Raw genomic sequence first — 15,179 nt, forward strand, 5'->3', positions numbered from 1 at the left:
TGCCAGTGATGGGGATAGATTTGCAGCCAGCAGCACAGCCAGACACGAGGGACTGAGGAGGAGCCAGCAGACCATGTATTTGTTGTTGTTCCAAGAAATCTTTTCACTCCTCCTGCTTTGGTGACATTCTCCCTTGAGGTGAAGCTTTAGGAAAACAGGGTCCAAGATGGATAAACAGGATGCTTTACAGAACGGTCAGTGTTTTTCCAGCATGGCCCCACCTCTGCTGGGATGGTCTGTGGCCATTGTGAAAAACAAGTGAGTTGGAAACTCACCCAGTTCCCAGTCAGCCCAGTCAGGGAATAAATGGACAACCAGAGAGAGCCAGAGTTGCCATAGCCGGCCTGGCAGCACAAGCCCGGAGCCGACACGGGGCCACAGCCACGATGCAGCCACTCCCACTGACCCTGGGGCTGAACCTGCTTTCCACGCTGTGATCCCAGGGGACCCAGGTGGTTCCCGCCCCTGCTGAGAAGGTGAGAGCTTCGGGAGGGTGAGGTGGGCACACACGAGAGCCACTTCCTGGGCCACGGTCTCCAGACCCTGGACCGGATGCCCAGCCTCGCACCCGTCGCACAGCAGCGACCCAAGCCCTGGGGGACGTCATCGGCTGAAGGGTCCCCCTTGTGCCTTTGGTGGCGTCCCATGGGTAGAGAAGGGGGTGCCAAACAGTGTCCGGGCAAACTCACTCCTGTAGGCAGAGCTGGTGTCTCCACTGCAGGGTGACTGCTCAGAGGCCAACGGACATCTTGGTGAGGTGAAAATCCCATCCCAGCTCACCAAGCCTCTCCTAGGGGCAGGGTTTGGGGAGGGTTTTGTTGAGTACCTTCATCTCCCAGAAACAGCTAAGCTGTGGGGAATCCCCCTTTTCTGAGTTTTCATTTTGCAAGGGCAACGCATCAGGGGTCGTATAAAACCCATTCTTGGCCAGGCACAGTGGCTCACGCCTGTAATCCTAGCACTTTGGGAGGCCAAGGCAGGCGGATCATCTGAGGTCAGCAGTTCGAGACCGGCCTGGCCAACATGGTAAAACCCTGTCCCTACTAAAAATACAAAAATTAGCTGGGTGTGGTGGCACATGCCTGTAATCCCAGCTACCCGGGAGGCTGAGGCAGGAGAATCACTGGAACCTGGGAGGCAGAGGCCTCCAGTCTAGTCAAAAAAGCAAGACTCAGTCTCAAAAACAACCAACCAACCAAACAAACAAACAAAACCCCACAAGTTCTTGTCAAGATTAAATGACTTTTACAAGTTCATGGCATTATTACAGAAAAGACTTAAGGGCGGCAAGTGCCCCGACTCTGGTCCTAACTTCCCCAGGGGTCGCCATGGCCTTGACTTCTTGAGACTCTTGGGCCTCTGCTTGGGCTGACGTGGCCTGGACACAGGAGCTCCTGATGCTCAGGCTGGTGGACCAGGCCCCCCAGCACCTTGGCCCCCACAGCTGTGTCCAGGATTCCTGCTCCACACAGCCTCCCTCCCTTCTCTGAGAGCCACTCGGCCTCTGGCCACACTCTCCTCCCCCCGGGCCTAAGGACCTCTCCCCACTGCCTCACCTGCATTCCCACCTCCTCCACAGCCTCGGTCCCCTCCCCAGGTCTCAGGGACTCGCTCTTTCAATCCAATACTCATCTGTGGTTTTTGGGCCTGGGAAGTCCCCACCTGTGCACCAGAGACACCACAGTCCAGCAGCGTGGGACCCCAGGGAGGCGGGAGCCTACACTGCAAGAACAGACACGAGTGGCCAGGCCCAAGGCCTGTGTGCCCAGGGCGGGACTGACTGCTGCTTGCTTTGGGGAGAATACTGTCGAGTCTCATGCTCAGAGGCACCAGGGATAAGCAGGGGAAGGAGGCAGCACTGGTCACCTGTGGGCTGTTCACACCCAGCAGCCATGGCTGTGGTCATCAGATGAGCTGGGCTCATCCAGCGCCACGGCACTTGCTGACTCTTGACCGGTCGACACCTGAGTCTGGCCCCTTTGGCCCCTGGCTGTCTTCCTGTCTCATCCCCTAACATTAAGGCTTGCCCTGGTCCTTCAGGCCTCACAAGAGGGCCCCTGTCCCAGCCCCTGGCCTGGCTCCCCTTCTGCTGACAGATGTGGGGCTATCAGGGACCAGAACTCCTGACTGCCCCTTGAATATCTCTGTCTAGTTTGCTTTGCAACAAAACCCCACACCCTCTTCCACTGCCATTTCTCTCTCTCTCTCTCTCTCTCTCTCTCTCTCTCTGTCTCTCTCCCTCTCCCTCTCTGTCTCTCTTTGAGATGGGGTCTTACTCTGTCACCCAGGCTGAAGTGTCACCCATGGCTCAAACATGGCTCATTGCAGCCTCAATCTCCTGGGCTCCAGCAGCCCTCCTGCCTTAGTCTCCCATGTAGCTGGGACTACAGACACATCCCGCCATGCCCAGCTCATTTTTGTATTTTTTGTAGAGATGGGAGTCTCACTTTGTTGCCCAGGATGGTCTTGAATTCCTGGGCTCAAGCAATCCTCCCACCTCAGCCTCCCAAAATGCTGGGATTCTAGGTGTGAGCCACAGCGCCCGGCCTCTTTCCCTCTTATTCCTTCTTCCACCCTCAGCCATTTCACAGTTAATTCCCACATCCTCAGAAATTTGTGTCATGCAGCAATGGTGTCTGCTGAAATGTTGGGGGAATTGGGAAAGGCTTGGCCTCCCTCCCCACGCTCCAGGGACTATGGCATCTCCCTGCAGGTGGAAGGACTGTGGCACGCCCTGCGCTGGGAGCAGGACAGGGAGCTACTTAAAGAGGAGACGGCTCACCCTCTGCCACCATTCTGGATCCAGCGCTTCCAGGGTAACTTATGTTACAAATGACGGTAAGGTAAGCGCCTGGTGGGGACACGTGGGGTGAGCGAGGGGGTTTCTCAGGCTTTCGCTGCCATCCAGGCCCCGGGCTGATGGAAAGGAGGTCGCTGGCCACTCTTCTTCACCAGGCTGCAGCCACTTTGGAGTCAACCTTTCCAGCTTCTAACAGTTTCAGTCAGCAGGTCCCTTTTTAATTGGACCATGTGCTAAAGAACGCCACACACAGAGGGCTTGCTCAGGCTCCAGGCTCAGCCCAGGACCTTCCTGCCCCAAGCGCCTCACCACAATCTCTCACAGGCACTTCTGTAAGGTAAGAAGTCCAGCAGCCATGGGTTTATTGTTTTTCCTGTAAAACAATAAAATCTGGTAGGGGATTAGGCATGCATGCTGTCAAAGACCTCTTTGCCTAACATAAGGATGGTAACTTTAGTGCCTTTGGTGTTACAAACCATTATTCCCTGTGGCAGCTAATTATTAGGAGATGTTCTAAGAGTCAAAGTTTCATTCTGTGGGCTTTTCATCCACCACCCACCCACCCATCCACTCACCCATCCACCCTCCCTTCCATCTATTCATTCATCTATCCATCCACCATCCATCCACCCACCCATTCACCTGTCCATCCATCCACTCAATCACCCACTCATTCACACCTGCATCCACCCATTCATCCATCCATCCATTCATTCCATTTAATCATTCATCCACCCATCCATCCATTCCTCCACCCATCTATCTATCCAAACACACACCCATTTATCCGCCCAACCATCCATCCATCCATCCATTCACCCATATAATCATTCACTCATCCTTCCACCTATTCATCCATCAATCTATCCACTATTCATTCACCTGCCACCCACTCACCCACCCATCCATTCATACATTCACCCCTTCCATCTCTTCATTCATCTATCCATCCACCATCCATCCACCCACCCATTCACCTGTCCATCCATCCACTCAATCACCCACTCATTCACCCCTGCATCCATCCATTCATCCATCCAGCCATTCATTCCATTTAATCATTCATCCACCCATCCATCCATTCCTCCACCCATCTACCCATCTATCAATCCATACACACACCCATTTATCCACCCAACCAACCATCCATCCATCCATTCACCCATCCAATCATTCATCCATCCGCCCACCTATTCATCCATCAATCTATCCACTATTCATTCACCCACCACCCACTCATCCATCCATTCATCCATTTATTCCATTATTTATTCATTCATCCATTTATTGATCTATACATGCATTTTTATCATCTATCCTCCATTCATTCATCTACCATTCATTCATCCATCCACCCATTCATTCCCCTTTCACCACCATCAATTCATCCACCATCCATCCACTCCCAATTAACCATCCACCATTTATCTTCCACCCATCCATCTAGCCATTTGGCCACCTGTCCATCTATTCACACCCCCATTCACCCACGATTTATTCATCCACTCCATCATCCATCTTTCACCCATTCCCCAACCAGTATTCACTCATCTACCATCCAGGCACACATCCACCCATCCACCATCTATCCACCCATTCATCCATTAATTTATCTATCAACCCACACATGCATCCATCATTCATCCTTCCATCCAACCATACACCATCCATTTATTCACCATAATCCAACCATAATCAGTCCATTCATCTATCCAGCCATACATACCCCTCTTACCATCATGAGTCCACTCGTCATCCATTCACACCCAATTCACCACCCACCGTCTATCTTCCACCCATCCATCCATCTATCCACACCTTCATCCATCTATCATTCATCGACTTACATCCCCCATCTTCCGTCCATCCATTCTTCCACCCATTATTTACCTATTCATCCAGCCATTCATCCACCTCTCTGCTCCCCCATTCATCTATCCACAATCCATCCACCATTCATTCATTCATCCACAAATCGGTCCACCATCCACTATTTATCCATCCTTCTATTCATCTATCCACCCACAATCATCCACCCACTATCCATCTACCCTCATCCCCAATCTCCCACCCATCCACCCCTCCATTATCCCCCATTCACTATCTATCCATCCACCATCCACCCTTCCATTATCCCCCATTCACTATCTATCCATCCACCCATCCACCCTTCCATTATCCCCCATTCACTATCTATCCATCCACCATCCACCCTTCCATTATCCCCCATTTACTATCTATCCATCCACCATCTACCTTTCATGTGTCCATCCATTTATTCACCAATAGATATTCACGGCATGATGATCAGGTAGTGCACCATTCTAGACTCTGTGGATGCAGCAGCAAAATGCACACATACGGCAGTCCCTACCTTCCTGTAGGTCACTGTGCCCCAGAAGCAAACCACTGAAGCCCAGCTGTGTCTGGTTACAGGTGCAACTATTCACATGAGCTTCTCCAGCTGGACCCACTGGTAGTGTTTTATTCTTGTGAATGGTTTTAGCCTTTAGCTAATAGTTTCCTGCAAATAGCCTCTCAGAACGAAGTTCCCTCCTGCACCTGTGAAAGGTCCCCAGCTAGCATTGCTAATGAGACAGCTGGAAGTTTCAAGACCATGTGCAGAATTTCACTGTGTGAGAACCAAACCAGAAAATAACAGGCCCAAAGAACACCAGAGACTTAATTAAAACATAGAGGAAGCATTTGCCTGCAACCCTCGCCTTCATAAACCCTCTCATGAGAGCAATATTTTTGTCCTGAAAGTGAGAATACAGAGGTTCAGGAAGGTGGTGTTCTGTGTTCAAGGTCACACAGCAAGCAGCCAGTGTGACCACGATCAGACACAGGTGTGCTCACTTTACCTTGAGACTGCGCTCCCTGCAGACAAGGGAGAGGTGGTGGACACCTGTGAAGCGGGGAGACGGAGGAACAGCGTTTTTGTGGAAGAGTGAGTGTCACAGCCAGAGGGCTCACACTGGGTGTCAGGTGACTTTTTCCCTCCCTCGCTTTACACCAAGGCCCCAGCCCAAATCCTAGAAGCACAAGATTCTCAAAAGCCTTGTCTGCACCCAGGTATTAAATGTATGTTTCTTAGAGATGCCCAGAGACCAGTGTCCCCAAGCATCCAACTGAGCTGGCCAGCCCTTGCACCCCAGCCTTTGGCCTTGAGGAGGTCCACGCAGCTCAGCACTGTCAGCCATGGGGCACTGCTCTGATGCACTAGGGCTAGAGGCAGAAATGACACACCCAGGGCCGCCTTCTGAGTCCGGGGAGTCCAGGGAGAAACAAGAATGCTGCAGTGGATTTTGCAACTTTGCCGGCAACTCATTCGCTTTCATCCACAAACACCTTGGAGCCTCCCCTGTGGCCAGCAGTGGGCTAGAGACTGGAAGGCTGGCAAAAGCTGCCCTGCCATTTCCACCATGCCTCAGGACAGGGGCAGATGGATGCCTCCGGGAGCCTGAGTGCTGATGCAGGTGCACCCCAAAGGGACCTGGCCCTGCCTGGTCCGGGGAAGACTCCTTGAAGGAGGCACGCTTGGAGCCGCGTGCTGAGTGAGGAGTAGGAGTGTGGAGAAGTAGCCAGGCCCCTTTGCCTGAGCAGGGATCCAGGTGTCCTTCCAAGACACAGAGGCTGCCCCAGGTGTGGGTTAGAGTTAGGGGTGGATGCCTAAAAAGCACAAGAAGAAAGAGGAACAAGTCCAGGATGTTTGAGCCACCCATCAGATATCTTACTGTGTGTGGCACCGTGTGTGGCGCCGTGTGTGGCACCGTGGGCCCGTGGCTGTCGCCAGGCCACGGGGGAAAGTTGGAGGCACAGAGAAGGAACAAGAAGCAGAAACACGAATGCTCTGGCGGGTGATTCTCACCAGAGCGGGGACGCTGCTGTGACCTGCGCATGTGAGAGATCTGGGTTGCAAGCTCCTAATGAGAATCTAAAGCCGGATGCTCTGTCACTGTCTCCCATCCCCCCGAGATGGGACAGTCCAGTTGCAGGAAAACGAGCTCAGGGCTCCCACAGATTCTCCACTATGGTGAGTTGTAGAATTCTTCCATTATATATGACAATGGAATCATAGTAGAAATAAAGTGCACAATCCATGGAATGCGGGTAAATCATCCTGAAACCACCCCTCTCTACCCTGCTCCGTGGAAAAATTGTCTTCCATGAAACCAGTCCCTGGTGCCAAAAAGGTTAAAATATGAAGACATTGGAGACAGCGGTTCCTCCAACCCAGCATGTTCCTGGCTGCAGAAAGCGCTGTGGAAATAGGTGAAGCACAGTGGAGATAGGTGAAGCGCGGTGGAGATGGGTGAAGCGTGGTGGAGATGGGTGAGGGTGATCTTGTAGATTGGCCAATGGTTTCTGCTCAGCCTCAGGGGAATCAGTGTTTTCTCTAGGTCAAGTTCAGCAGCCTTGGAGTTTCCACGTGCTGATCATCAGGAATCCTGGTGAACATGTAGGTTGAGATGGCACTGCGCCTGTGGGTGAATGTCAGGTGCTGCCTTCTTCACTGGCCAGGGTCCTCGGTGCCTGTAGTGGGGTCAGCAGAGGCTGGCAGTGGTCGGGGCAGGTAGGCCATGAGCACCTCCCTGTGCTGGTCAGCGGCAGGAGTCCATCAAGATGAATGGAGCAGAGGGGGTTCGTCCTCCTCGGCAGAGACATCGCAGTGCATTTCTTGGGAGCAGTGGCTCCAACCTTTTTGGCACCAGGAATCAGTTTCATGGAAGACAATTTTCCCATGGACCGGGGGATAAAGGATGGTTTCAGGATAATTCAAGCATGTTTCATTTACTGTGCACTTTATTTCTATTATTATTACATTGTAATGTATCATGAAATATTATGCAGTGCACTATCATGTAGAATCAGTGGGAGCCAGGAGCTTGTTTTCCTGCAAGTGGATGGTCCCATCTGGGGGTGATGGGAGACAATGACAGATCATCAGGCATTCAATTCCTATAAGGAGCACGCAACCTGGATCCCTCCCCCATGCAGTTCACAGTAGGGTTTGCACTCCTATGAGAATCTAATGGCCCCGCTGATCCGACAGGAGGCTCAGGCGGTCATACGGGCAATGGGGACTCGCTGTAAACAGAAGAAGCTTCGCTGGCTCGCCTGCCGCTCACCTCCTGCTGTGCAGCCTGGTTCCTAACAGGCCATGGACAGGTGCCGTGGGGGTTGGGACCCCTGCTTGGAAGAACCCAGCTAAGAAGAGTCAGAAATGGGTCTGGGGGCAGCAATGACTTTCTCCGATTTTTCCTTCCAGGGACCCCAGTGGGAACTGCACAGTATTTAAGACACTGCTGGTGAAAACAGACAACTCTACCACGTACAGAATCTGTGAGTAGCTGCCAGGCAGCAGAGCCACAGTCCCAGCAGCTCCCACACTCCAGCATCCGGCACCAGCCCTGGGGGCATGCGGACACCCATCCAGCAGCTCCTGGCAGGCTGTGCTGACTCACCCCCGCCAGCCTCCAGGGTAGGCACTCAGCCCTCCTGGGGTCCTGTGCCCTCTGCCTGATCCCCACTTATTACGCAGTGAAAGAAGGACTCAGCCCATCCCTGGGTCCCATGGACAGCATTTTCTGGGCCCGTGGCCCCTCCCTGGCATTTGGGAGTCATTTACAAGGCACGTTGTCCTCGCCGGGCCCTGGCAGAGAGTCCAGTGGTCCCTGTGGCATCCCAGAAGCTGTGTTTACATCAGCCCTGCAGAGAAGCTGTCCAACGCCAGCATCTGACCCCTCTGACCTCCGTCAGCCAGAGCGGAGGGAGCAGCATCTGGGGGGGACTCTCACCGGCCTGGAGATGCACTTGGGGCTCACCTGCTCCCTGCCACCATCCTGCCTCCCGAGTGCTCTCAGCTTCTGACTGGGGGCCCCTCCCGTTTCCTATAGAGGGACAGAAATTATTAGCATTTCAGACTCAGACTCAACTTAAAAAAGGCACAACCACTCAGTTCACAAGAGCGCAACCTCCTCCCCTCACAGCAGGGGAGCAGGAGGTCTGCATCTGTCCATGGAGATGGACCACTACTACATCGTGAACACCCGGGATGAGAGGAGGGACCGGGCCGTGTGCACAGTGAACCTGACAGGTGGTGTCATCCACGCTGCTGTCACAGGGCCTGGGAGATGGGGGCGCTGCCCTTGCGGGGCTGCCCCTTGGAGTCCTCCCAAAGTCAGCCACCCTCAAGTCTCTGTGGCAATGTGGGTGCAGCCCCCACGGTTCCCTCTGGCTTTTGCTAGGCCACACCCAGTGGGTGGCGCCCAAGGAGACAGGCAAGGACTCGGTGAGGTGGGACCCTGGGCTGCTGACTTGGGAAGCAGCATCTCTACCGGGAGAGTCTGGGCCAGGGAGTCCTGGGGAAGTGAGGGGCACACGGAGGACCCCCTTCTCCAGGATGACCGTCCGCATGGTTGGGGGAACAGGCTGGGAGACAGGGTCCCTCTCAGGAGGGGCTGGGGGCTGATTCTGGGGAAGGATCATTGACAGCAGGACCTCTGATTCCCCACTTTACCCCACCAACCCCACCACCCCTGCAATCAAATGTCGCTCAAGGAGGAGGTGTGGCAGTGGGGCAGGGTGTCCCCAAGCCCAGGAGAGCCCTTCTCTGCTCTGTAGAGGGGCCTGGTAGGACCCCTTCCTATGCAGACTTCGGGGAAGGAGAAGAGAACCACCCGGGGTGCTGTCAGCCACACAGGAGGCCCCTCTGCTCAGGTCCCAGATATACTTAGGCCACTTTTCCAGCCTGGAGCTGGGCTGGCAAGGGTTTCTTCGGAGGCCTCTTCTTAGCCAGAGCCAGCTCGGGTCTCACCCAGAGTCCTGGGCTCACCCTTAGGGCCTTGGCTCTCCTGCTCCATGGTTTGGCCTGGGTTGGGGCTGCTGCGTACGTAGACAGGTCCCTGGGACAGCAGTGCAAGTCCTCTCTGAGCCCAGAGGCCCCAGGAGAGCTGCCAGTGTCCAGTCTGGAAAGTGGGGCCCTGCCTCTCCTGACCCCCCCACCCCATCTTGCCTGCAGGCCACACCCTGCATGAAAACCCAGAAGCCCTGATGATCTTCGAGGCGCTTACAGAAAGCCAAAACATAAGCAAAGGCAAGATCTTCACCCCGACTCGAGTTGATAATAAGCACATTTTCCTGCTTTTCTCTGGGCGTTCATTTCCCTTGGGGATGAAGGGCTGTAGCTGACACTGAGCCGGGGCACTCCGTGTAGACTGGGGAAGCCTCAGCATCCTGGGGAGGAAGTGACCCCCTGCCTGTCTTTCTCTCTAGATTGCCTGTCTTTCTCTCTAGATTCCTGCGTAGTCAGCTGTAACTTTGGTGAGTGCCGCAAGGCCTCCGCGTGTGTTCAGAGTGTCCACACCAGACTCTGGCCGGACTCCGTGGGCCCTGGGACTCTGCAGCCCTCGACCTTGGCAGCCTCCTTGCCTTCGGGTGCTTGAATGCCATGCAGCATCCGATGCAACCCACGACCTTGAGTCTATTATGAGTCAAGTGTGGTCGCTGTAGATAAGGATGAAAAAAGATCATGAAAAAGAACAACAACAACAGCAAAATCACTCATGGCCTGGCGTGGTGGCTCACGCCTGTAATTCCAGCACTTTGGGAGGCCGAGGCGGGCAGATCACGAAGTCAAGAGATCGAGACCATCCTGGCTAACACGGTGAAACCCCGTCTCTACTAAAAATACAAAATATTAGTCAGGTGTGGTGGCGGGCGCCTGTAGTCCCAGCTACTCGGGAGGCTGAGGCAGGAAAATGGCGTGAACCCGGGAGGTGGAGCTTGCAGTGAGCCGAGATCACACCACTGCACTCCGTCTCAAAAAAAAAAAAAAAAAAATCACTCCTAAGCTCACTACCCAGGCCAATGTACTCCAGAAAAAGGGAGATGGCTTCACCCCTCCCTGTCTGATTTCATGTCCCAAGCTCTGTGTCTCAGGGTGTAGGAAGCCCTCTGTTGAATAGGTACACCCTCCCTGGCCACAGCCTTAGTCCTACTTGCTGTTTGGGAACAGGAGATGCCTGGCTGGTGCCTACAGAGGAGTGGGAAGAGGCTGAAACCCTCCTCCATCTTCCCTCCCAGGCCCCAGGAGCTGAAGGTTCCTCTTCTCACGACGTGAAGCTCCTCTCCCCTCCTCCAGTCCTCAGCTTCCTTTTCTAAGAGAGAAGAGACTGGGGCCTGGGCAGTGAGTGGACAGGACTGTCCCCCCGTCCTCTTCGCACGCCCCTACAGGTGACACCTCTGGGTCCTCCACACCCTCAGTAGGAGCTCCAGGGCATGGCCGGTCTCCCAGCCACACGGGAAGCCACAGGATCCCCGTGGGACACCCCCAGCCACGTGCCACACTCAGTAACCACCCGTGGGCTTGGGTGCAAATTCCCAAAGTCAGTGATGGCTCACATGTCGTCTCTGCCACCTCCTCTGCCACCGTGGAGGTTGGCCATGGGGGAAAGGTGACGGGGGCAGAAGGGTGAGGGCTCCAAGTGGCTCGAGGAAGGGGACGTGGTGTGAGCAGGGGCACGGGCGGGCAGTCAGGGAGCTGGGAAGGGCCAGCCAGTCCTGCCCTGGAGCCTCCGGGAGGAGCCAGCACTGCGGACACCTTGGCTGTAGCCAGGGAGGCTCACTTTGGACTTCCAACCTCCACACCTGTCGAAGGCCAACAAGTGTTTAGCTACTAAATAAACCTCCAGGGGCTGCGGTGACAAACGACCACAGACTCAGGAGCTGAACACAACACACATGCATCGTCTCACAATTCTGGAGTCAAATGTCTAGAAACAGTCGGTGGGGCTGTTTCCTTCTGGAGACTTCTGGGAAGGGGAGCAGCTGCTTCCATGGCTTTCCCAGCTTCCGGAGTGGCTGCATCCTGCGCTCTTGGCCCTGTCCACGCCACCCAGGCCTCCGTTTCTGTAGCCTCTGCTGCTCTCTGGCATCTGCACAGTTGCCCCGAAGCCGCTCCGTGCCGGCCCTCCCTGAGTGCGTAGCGCTGGGGGGAGGAGGCGTGACCACAGTGGGCTGCATTCAGGATCTTGAAAGCCACCGAAGCCACGGCTGGCTCTCAGCCCTCAGGGAGCCTCTTCCCCTGCTGGGCACCAGGCTCCCAGCATCTGGGTGGCAGCCTCTTCGTCTGGCTGCTGGTGGAGACCTGAGCCCAGCTCCAGGGTCCTCAGTCCTGCCCCTTGTCCTCCGCAAGCTCTCACTACATCCTACCTGTGTCCAGGGACCTCGGCCCATGCATCCACTCAGATCCCAGCCTACCCGGGAGCATGCATCCCCGCCTGGACCAGCACCCAACACCCCCGAGGGCTCCCCTGACCCACATAAACCTTGTCAATATTGCCTCTGTGGTCCCTGCCTGTTGCCTCGGGGTGGAGGTGGGGGGGATCTGCTCAGACTGGCTCCAGCACGTCCTAAAGCCAGGCCCGTCCCAAAGGAGAGTGAAGCCAGGCCCCGTGAGTCCCAGCCGGACAGGAAGGTACAGGCAATGGGGCTGAATCCCAGCCTGTGCACCATCCTTGGCTCCCATCCTGGGCACTTGCTATGGGAGCGACACACGGAGATGGGGGTGCCCCCAGGAGTGACACGCAGGGACGGGGGTGCTCCCGGGAGTGACACGCGGGGACGGGGGTGCCCCCGGGAGTGACACGCGGGGACGGGGGTGCCCCTGGGAGTGACACGCGGGGACAGCAGTGTCAGGGGGAGGGGCCAGGGCTGCAGTGATGCCTTCTTTCCCCAGAGCAGACAGCACCACACTTGTGCAGAATCTGCTGGGTCCCTGGGCTGCCATGGGGCTCTCAGACCCTCTGCCTGCCCCACAGGCCGTACCCCTTCCCCAGCTGTCCGCAGTGCTGACCTCACACCGGCCATTGTCCAGGAGCCCCAACCCAGAAGGTGCTTACACCACTGGCTGCCAGTCTGGACCCGACCCAGGCCCCTCCCACATGAGGCCCTGCCAGGAACTGCCTGGCCTGGCCGGGACCACAGAGGAGGATCCCAGGTGGTTGTAAGGAAGAGCCTCCCATTGTCCCAGTGGAGGAAGCTGCCCATGGGCGGAGGATGTCACGGGGTTGGAGGAATCACGTGGTGAGGCTGTGGGCGGGGCTCTTATCTGCCCTCCTCCTACATAAGGCCCCCCAAGCCCACACTACTTCAGCATCCTTCTCGCTCCAGAGCTCAGAGCCACCCACAGCCACAGCTATGCAGCGCCTCCTGCTCACCCTGAGCGTGGCCCTGGTCTGTGCCATCCAGGCCAGACACATCCCCCAGACCAAGCAGGAACTGGAGCTCCCAAAGGTTTGAGGTGGGGGGATGGGGCGCTTTACCATGGGAAGCCTGGGGCAGGTGGGAGCTGCAGGCAGGCGAGAAGCCCAGGATCTCAGAAACCTACAGGAAGCGCAGAATTAGGCCACGGTGTGAGAGGCCGCCTTGTGCCCCCAGATGCGAGGGGAGCTTGTTCCGCCTCTGTCCACCTGGGCCCTGAACACACAGCTGCCCTCTCACTCCCGGGATGCAACAGCCTCTATGGTGCGGTGCCTTCGATGGGAGCTCGGGTGGGAAGGCCCTGGGTTAGGCAGAGAGGACAGGATGGTTGCTCCAGATACATAGGAACCTCCAGCCAGGGGCTGGCGCATGGCAGGTGGTTCTCAAACATGCCTGAATCCTAATTCATCGCCTTCCACACACCACCCAGGAAAGCTGGCCATACAAGGGACTGGGCCCCACCTACACGGGGGGTGACTGGAACCACGGTAGGGTGGGGACCTCCGTGCAGCTCAAGGCCCCCTCAGTTGGCAGGGACCTGGCACTCCATGGCCGTGGTGGCCAGTGACTTCTCCCTCCTGGAGACCGTGGAGGCCCCTCTGAGGGTCAACATCACCTCGCTGCGGGCCACCCCCGAGGGCAACCTGGAGATCATTCTGCACAGATGGTGGGTTCCTCATCATCGGGGCTGGGGCTGGTTGGGGGCTCAGTCTCCCTGGGCCATGGGTCCAGGGCTGGGTGGGGTGGGTGGAGCTGGGCTCAGCCCCAGGCATTTCCTGACTTTCCTGAGGCTTCACTGTGGGCTTTCCATGGTGCCTTGGGCTGAGGTGGAGAATGGGGCTCAGGAGGTTCCCAGTCCCCTTGGAGCCCCTGCCCAAGGGCTCTGGGCCAATGGACTGAAAACACAGCACAGCCCTGGTTCTGTCTTCGGGGAAAGCCAAGCTGGGCTGCTGTGGGCTGCAGCCTTTCTGGGACCTGCGCAGTTCCTGCCACGGCCCTGCCTGGGCCCCTGGAGTCAGATGGCTGAGGCACTGGGGGTGTGGCCGTGATGAGGCCAGGATCCTCATAAACACCATGTCAAAGCCCCACACAGTCAGGGTCAGTTTTGAGCTGCCTTGTGGCTCAAACGCCTGGCCACTGGCCAGCTCTCCTGCCAGGTCCTGGCTGCCTCTGTCTGCCCCACTGTCCACCTGGCTGCCTGCCCTGCCTTGGAAGCCCCATTCAGGCTGACACCTGGTGACCTGGCTGGGCTGGGTGTGCTGCGTCCCCAGGTCACTTCCTGGAGCACAGCCTCCATCCCTGCACTGGGCCCACGGACACCCCCACTGCTGTGCGGTTTCTCAGGGAACACCACAAATGTGTTGAGAGGACTGTCCTCGCCCAGAAGACTGAGGACCCGGCTGTGTTCACGGTCGACCGTAGGTGCCCCAGCCCCGGGCCGGTTCCGCACTGTCCCCTGCAGCCTCTCCTCGGAGCCAGAAGCCAGCAGGTTCCCTCCCCTACGGCTGGGCCCTGCTCTGAGCCTAGTCCCGTCCCAAAGGCTCCTGGCAGCTGAGCCTGGGGGTTGAGGCTGTGACCCACTTGGTGTAGGGACAGAGCCTATAGCATCTTGTTGACCTCAAACTCATCAGGACCTGAATCCGAGCTTACAACCACAGGTCTGGGTTGGGAGCATTTTCTGTCACCTTGGGCAGGCAGGTGGCAACCTCCCTGCTCAGAAAGCTGCAGCCTGTGGCCCAGCTGTCTTGGATCCTTAAAAATAACCAAATTAACTAGACCTGCGGCCAGACACGCAGTAGATTGGCCTCTCAAATCCGGCACCTGCTTCTGGAACATCCTGGTCCTCACCGACCTCTTCCCCAGCCCAGCAGCTCCCAGAGTCTCTTTCTGCTCCCCCAGTGCCCTGCCCCACCGGCATCACCCATGGCCCTGGCGGCCTCCCCCGACCTTGGCCTTAGCTGGAACACAAGCCAGGCCCCTGCTCCAGCAGGTAAGGCAGGGTCCAGTCTAATCTCCAGAGCTGTCCCTGCCACACATAGGCCGAACACCCGGGCAGCCACATAGCCCCCCACGTCTGCAGTTCCTCACCGGCAAGCAGGGACCCCCACTCAAG

The 15,179-nt window shown here is 56.5% G+C and overlaps 1 long non-coding RNA gene across 1 annotated transcript; it reads left to right on the plus strand.

Moving 5' to 3' along the window:
• Positions 1-306: 306 nt before the first annotated feature.
• Positions 307-12,145, plus strand: LOC129044106 (uncharacterized). Its single transcript, XR_008504606.2, has 6 exons — positions 307-476; positions 2,714-2,843; positions 2,997-3,137; positions 6,779-6,836; positions 8,073-8,146; positions 10,100-12,145. It is a non-coding gene; the product is annotated as an uncharacterized LOC129044106 (long non-coding RNA).
• Positions 12,146-15,179: the final 3,034 nt, after the last annotated feature.

The sequence above is a fragment of the Pongo pygmaeus genome, chromosome 13 (assembly GCF_028885625.2).
Source record: "Pongo pygmaeus isolate AG05252 chromosome 13, NHGRI_mPonPyg2-v2.0_pri, whole genome shotgun sequence".
Classification (NCBI taxonomy): domain Eukaryota; kingdom Metazoa; phylum Chordata; class Mammalia; order Primates; family Hominidae; genus Pongo; species Pongo pygmaeus.